General features: G+C 38.4%; 1 non-coding gene across 1 annotated transcript; it reads left to right on the top strand.

The window, feature by feature from the left end:
* Positions 1 to 6,361: 6,361 nt before the first annotated feature.
* Positions 6,362 to 6,434, top strand: TRNAR-ACG (transfer RNA arginine (anticodon ACG)). Its single transcript has one exon. It is a non-coding gene; the product is annotated as a tRNA-Arg (tRNA).
* The last annotated feature ends 324 nt before the right edge of the window (positions 6,435 to 6,758 follow it).

Genomic DNA, 6,758 nt, shown 5'->3' with positions numbered 1-6,758 from the left:
ATATAAAATTCTGATGGGAAAAGTTAGATCCTTTTTAAATTCATAAGCTAGCCACAAATACAAAAGCAAATGAACTTTTGATAAGCTGGCATTAGAAAGATCAATATATAGTTCCTTTACACAGAAAATACAGTAGCTATGATACAAAAATTATTGAAGAAACAGTAGAATCTGTCTGAACCATGGCTCAAGAATATAGTTCACTAAAATGCTAGTTCCCAAGCAATTGCTGGTGTTTGGGACCTATGAGGCTCTGCAGTCCTTTGAAAAATAACCCTTCCTAAAACAGAACGAAAGGTAGCCCAGATTTAATCAAAAAAAGTCAGAAATATAATTTGGGACAGACTCGGAAGAAAATAGTTTCATAAAGCTGCTAGTTCTACTTTCCTGACGTGGCTTAAAGCCTGAATTTGCTGAAACTTGTGTCTTTGCCGTCGGCAGGCTGCATATAGGGCCTTCGTGGGGCAGGTGCTGCAGCTCACGTTGCAGCTGCAATACTGTAGAGACCATCACTAGCTTCCCTAACCTGTCAAAACTCTTGCTGCTAAATGTTGCCCAATAAATATCGGCAGCTAGGGAATAATTGAATTTTCATTTACTTACCTTTTTCCCAGCTGTTCAGCCTGGTTTGTTTCTTACTGATGGGTGACTTTGCCTCCTAACCTTTGTGTTACCAGATTCATCTGAAATATATGGAGCTACTCAGGTGAATTAAGTTCAGTGCTAAAGTTCAAGCAGGCTCCTGGCAGCGAGGGAGACAGAAGTCTAGAAAACGATCCCTGAAGTTATTGAACAGGGATTTGGTACTGTGCCTTCACAAATGCACTACAAAGGGCTATGTCCAAAGGAGTTGGTGAGTTTTGCTTAATTGTAGTTGGAGCACGAAAAAAGAAGAGAGAGAGAGAGAGAGAAAAAAACCTCTGCAGTGATTCTCTCCCCGCAAAACCTTCAACCGAAGGATGCAGATTACAAAAAGCTAAGACGAATGAAGTATTTTTTTTTTCTATTTTAGCATTTGAATGAGACCCCATTAGGGCAGATGCTGAGTAAAAGGCACAAATTGTCATAACCTTAAAAAAAAAAAGCTTATCTTCAGTTCGGTATTTAGAAACGTAGACCAGTCCTTAATGTACAGATGAATATCCCTTATGCCTAATAACAATTTATATGAAGACTTGATTGACTTTAATGCTAACAGCATTAATACTTTGAAGTGGTAAACTTTTACAGCAATCACATAAGCATGGCAGGAGACAAAATAATATTCTAAAACATCCCTAAAGTTAGTAATTGAAGTGTTTGATAAATTCATGCAAGACCACGTTACTTTTTGAAGTGATACTTTCAGTGCCTGGCCAGCTTGAAGCTCTATCCCCCAAAGAAAAGCTTGAGTAACGCAAGGCATTTGAGGTGACATCTACACTCTCCCACAGCCAATTCATGTCTTTCTGAGGAAGGGGGGCAACAATCTCATACTTGTTTTACTACATGTCAGGTTTTTAAATAAAGGTATGGGACAGAAGTCCCAGCTTGACTTTAAAAATTGCCTTGATACTACCATGACCGCTTAAGAACTGAACAACACATGGTGCAGGGGTAATACCACCCTGCCACCCTAATTCTTCATTCATTTCTGTATAAATTTTTATTGCTACAAATAACCAGATTGAGTGTCATGATCTGTAAAGGTTGTAAACTAAAATGATTTTATCTAAAGATTTTTTTAATGACCTAATAAAATCAATTAAGTACCATATAGGTCAGCACTACATGATTTGGCAGAAATGTTAAACCTGAGTAAAAAATCCCATGGAAACAAGAGTCAAAGCTGTTTTGCAAGCAGTGCATTTTTCTTACTGCAGGCATAACAGCTACCCTTAGGGTTTAGAGATTTTCATTGATTTAGCAAAAGAGACAAGAAAAGAATAAAGGGCGATATAGTAACTTATGGCTTTTGCCTTAAAGAACCAGATTAATGATGTGCATCGAACAATTAAATGAAAACATTCACTTTGGTCCAAAATGCTACTTATTAGCCAGCACAGTTAGGCAAAGATTGAATAATTTTGAAGATTTCAAACAGGATGAAAATGAAAATATCCTATATTTTTAATGGTGTTTTTCATTTTGGGGAGGGAGATCAACTAAAACATTTCATTTTGGTATTTTAAGATATTTTCATTTGGACCTGCTTATGTTTATTGCAATACATTTTTTTTTTTTTTTTAGAAAAGGCTTTTACAACATTCTACTTCTTCCTTCTCATAGACCTGTCACTTCTAATTTTGAAAATATGAGGTGGGATACTTCAGCAACCTCAAACTTCTTAAAAAAAAAAAAAAAAAAAAAAAAAAGCAAGGTGGAAATCTTCTTAGAACCAAATTGCTCTTTTGTACAGTTTCAGGTGCCAGAAAGAAATATTTTTAAATATAAAACCTACAGCTGAAAAATTTGGGAGCAGATCCTTAGGCAATCAGGACAGAAAGAAGGTATGTGTTACCATAATAGTTTCTATGACATGGATGACATAAAAGCCTTGTAAGCAAGACGTTGAGAGTCTATTATTCAGAGCCTGTTATTGTTTAGTGCCAATTTAAAAAGTTTTATAATCTATTTTTTGGATCTGCGGAAGTCTTTTGCAAGTGCAGCTGTATTGCACTACCTTTTTACTTTTCTCAGAAAAAGTTCTTGCGAAGAGGAGAAAGAAAGCTCATCAGCCTTTATTTATATTGTCATGCTTTCCATATGGGGAGAATAAACATTTCTGTCTCTCATCACTAAAGCAAATAATCTCTTTGCTATTTGCAGATGTACTGCCACCTACTAGTATGCAGAGTGTTGTGTGTACGTACGTGTTGGGGGGGCTGTCTGTGTAGGTGTGTTTCTGAGAGGGAGAAAGAAAGAAAAGAAGAACAATAAACTTTATTAAGTTTTTTCACTGAATTAAAATCCATTCATAACAGTATCCATTCATTCTGAAGAGGATTTATGCCTGAAGACCGTGTTGTGAAAAGATATACATACAATATATATATAACGTGTGTGTGTGAGAGAGAGAGAAAATAAATACATACACACACACACACACATATATATAAAAGAATACATATATATACATATGTATGGAATCTTGCTCCATATCCTGTCTCTATCAAAAAGCAGATATTCAAGGAAGACTGTGAAGGACAGGGTTTGTGTAGATGACATGTTCCCTGAATACTCGCCCAGCTTCAAGTATTTAAAGATCATAATTTCTTTCCTCACTGTTTATTTTTTTAACCTCTCCAGGCTTAATCACAAAATCTCACTCCTGATTTGTAAAGGTCATCACAGAAGCTGTCATTTTATATGTAAGCACAGGATTGTGTTTTCCACATACATCACTTTAGACTTACATTGAATTTCATCTGCCATTTTAATGCAGTCACACAGTCTCATAAAGCCTTTCTGCAAATCCTCCCAGTCAGCCTTGTTTACTGCCACCTTGTATACTTAGGTATCATTAGGAAAATTAGTCATCTCACTGGTCACTCCCCTTCCTGGGTCATTTAGAAATATGTTGAATAGCACAGTTTTCTGCAAAACTTCCCTGATAACTTCTCTACTGCAACACAGAGTAATTTACACCAAATCTGTTTCTTATTTTTTAGCAATTTATATACAGGTAAAGACACTTATTTCATCTCTTCTCTTGTTTCATGGCTTGTTAATTTCCTTAAATTTCTTTTCATGGTAGATTTTGTTAAATGCCATTTAGAAATCCAAGCAGAGTGTATCGGTTTGCACTTGCCGTCCACACAGCTGTTGATGCAAAGGTTTGTGAGGCAGAAGGCTTTTTTTATTATTATTTATCTTTTAAACAAAAGCCAAGTTCACTGCTCCCAAGTGAACCATGGGTCTACTAATTCTATTCGCTAATACGTTTTCTTTTAATTTGCCCGGCACACACATCAGGTTTATCATCCTGCAGTTCCTATAATCTCCTCCAGAACCCAGAAGCGGGTTCTGCCTCCCTCCACGCTGCAGGCAGACGCGCTCCTTCAGCTTCCCTGCCAGCGCGCTCCTGTTTCCAAACACTCCTTTAATGCCCTGGCCCTCTAGCAGCCCCGCAGCCTCTCAGGGAGATTTCCTACTCCTGGCCCATCTGGACTGATATAGTGACAGCTTTAATGTCACTTGATATTTCTTCTTCCTTTTTTTTTTTTTTTTTTTTTTTTTTTTTTTTTTTTGATCAGCCTCACTGGGTGTTTACATTTGACCTTTCTGTTTTCTTCCTTTGTTCGTGACTCATATTTCTGAAATATGCCTTCTTGCTTTTAATAATTTCTCTTACCCTGTTGTTTAGCCAGGCCAGTTTGTTTTTGCCTTTAAAAGAACCATGTAAACTAGTGAGACTCCTACTGAAATCAGTAAAACCTTATATAACACTGCACACCTACATACAAAGACCAGATCTGGCCTCCAGAACTGCAGGCTTCACTTCTCACAAGATGTACGGGATTGCTATGTCCCCTCAGCGCCCACCGTGCCTCCCGCAGCACCGGTCCCCTTGGCAAACAGGACCTAAGCTGAGGATGGCCGTACACAGAACGAAGGGGCAGGGAAAGGGAAAGGAAGAGAGGCAGAGAGGCGTAACTGCTAATATTTTGTAACTGCAGATATTCTTAGGAGTTCTACATCTATCCAAACGCCTTTTGAAGCTTTCTCAGTTCTTGACCTCCCTGACTTGCAGTGCCAATGAATGCCAGAGATTGCTCCCGGAATGAAAAGGTGACTGATGGCCAGAAGCGTTACTAAGCAGAATACTCACATCAGCTAAATTTCAGGAGGTACAATCCTGTTATTTAACCATTAGCAACATCTCCATTTCTATTTTTCAGGTATGCGGCTGCAATATTTCTCTGAAGCAAGGCTAAAATTCAAAGAATGGACATTTAAACATCACTTATTAGAATATTTAGCGAGAAATCTCTAGTTTCTGATAGCTCCTGCAGATCTCAGCACTCCTTTTTTTCTTTCCTTTCTAAATCTAACTTTGCCTTCTCACAGTTGATATGCTTCATCCAAGTTATATTCAGTTTGCTTTTTTACAATCCATTAGCTTGCTTCTAGTCAAGTATCATCCGGCTTTCTACACCTCTTACTGTACAAGTAAATGCATAGAAAATTTTCTCAAAGTTTCTAAAAGATAGATATGCAAATCTTACCTAAAGGAATGAACCGGGTCTCTAAGGGAAAGGGCCATTTGAAGAATGATTTAGTAAAGACAACCAGAATTTGACCAAGCTGATACTACAGTACAAGTACAGCTGCTGTCTGGTGGCTTTTAATACAGAAATGAGCACATGAATTAATTTACTTGATCATACTGGTTTGATCTAAGGATACCTGCAATAATTTACATAATTCCCATCTCTTCTCTTTCTGTAGGCAATTTAGGACAATGTGTAATGCTTTTAATCTGTCTTTTATTAGTATCCTAAAAATGAAATTTTCCAAAAGCAGGCTGTGAAGCAATATAAACTCATGTACAATTAGCTCAGTTTAAAAATGTTTTCTCCTAATGGGATTATGTTCTGTAAATGATCTTGTTGCTATGGCAACTACCACAAAAACCGCATCATGTTGTCAGTTCAATAGCAACTATCGCACCTGTGTACCAGTCTTTCTTTCTGTGGTTTATGTTTTTGCTTTTCAGATATTGGTGTGGAAGCAAAAGCAAAAAAAATGTGACCTAGAAAAGTTCAGGCATTGTTTCAGCTGCATCTGAAGGCAGCATCATTAATAGTACTTTTCCCATATATTTTCTTACAATTAAAGATATAATGGGGGTAATTAAGCTGTTTTGAAAAATTGAGTGAATTCGCCTTCAAATGTGATTCCTACAAAAACAAAGCAAATAATCCTTGTTCATCAAACAGAGGAACACAGGTGCTGGTGGGGGAGTGCATGCAAGCGCCTGTAGAGAAAGTAGTAGAAAACACTATTCAAGTTTTGTGATCGTCCCACGAAGATGGGCAGATACATTGCACAATGGTAAAAATGATCTTACTGTTTCAAAGAGAGCAGTAGAAGGCCATGATCAGTACAGACAATAGGCAGCAATAAACAAAACTGTGTGACCACATATGTATCTAGAAAAAAAAAGGATCACATGAGAAACCTCTCGAACTTCCCTTTTCCAATCAAGCTAAGGAGGCATCAAAGAGCATAGTGTCATTTCCTTGTCTTAATATTCTCTCAAGACTTGATGCTACAAACACAAAGGAAGCAGGAATTATTTTTAATAGTATCCAAAGTAAGATGAGGTAAAACTGGATCCTTTTTACTTGCAAATGTGATCCTGAGCTGCATTTGAGCAGGGCCAGTGGCGCAATGGATAACGCGTCTGACTACGGATCAGAAGATTCTAGGTTCGACTCCTGGCTGGCTCGGCTGCTCACTTTTAGGGTTATGCTCAGTGGCGTGGAGTCTAGCCGGAGGCCTGTGGCCAGTGGTGTCCTCCAGGGCTCAGTACTGTGTTCCATCCTGTTCAACTTATTCATCAATGACTGGATGAGGGGATGGAGTTCCTCGTCAGCAAGTTTGCTGATGATAGCAAGCTGGGAGGAGCAAGCTGGGAGGAGTGGCTGACACACCTGAGGGCTGTGCTGCCATTCAGAGAGACCTGGACAGGTTGGAGAGTTGGGCGGAGAGGAACCTCATGAGGTTCAAGAAAGGCAAGTGCAGAGTCCTGCATCTAGGCACCAGTACAAGCT

The sequence above is a fragment of the Rhea pennata genome, chromosome 2, assembly GCF_028389875.1.
Source record: "Rhea pennata isolate bPtePen1 chromosome 2, bPtePen1.pri, whole genome shotgun sequence".
Lineage (NCBI taxonomy): Eukaryota > Metazoa > Chordata > Aves > Rheiformes > Rheidae > Rhea > Rhea pennata.
This window is presented reverse-complemented; position numbering and strand designations above follow the sequence as displayed.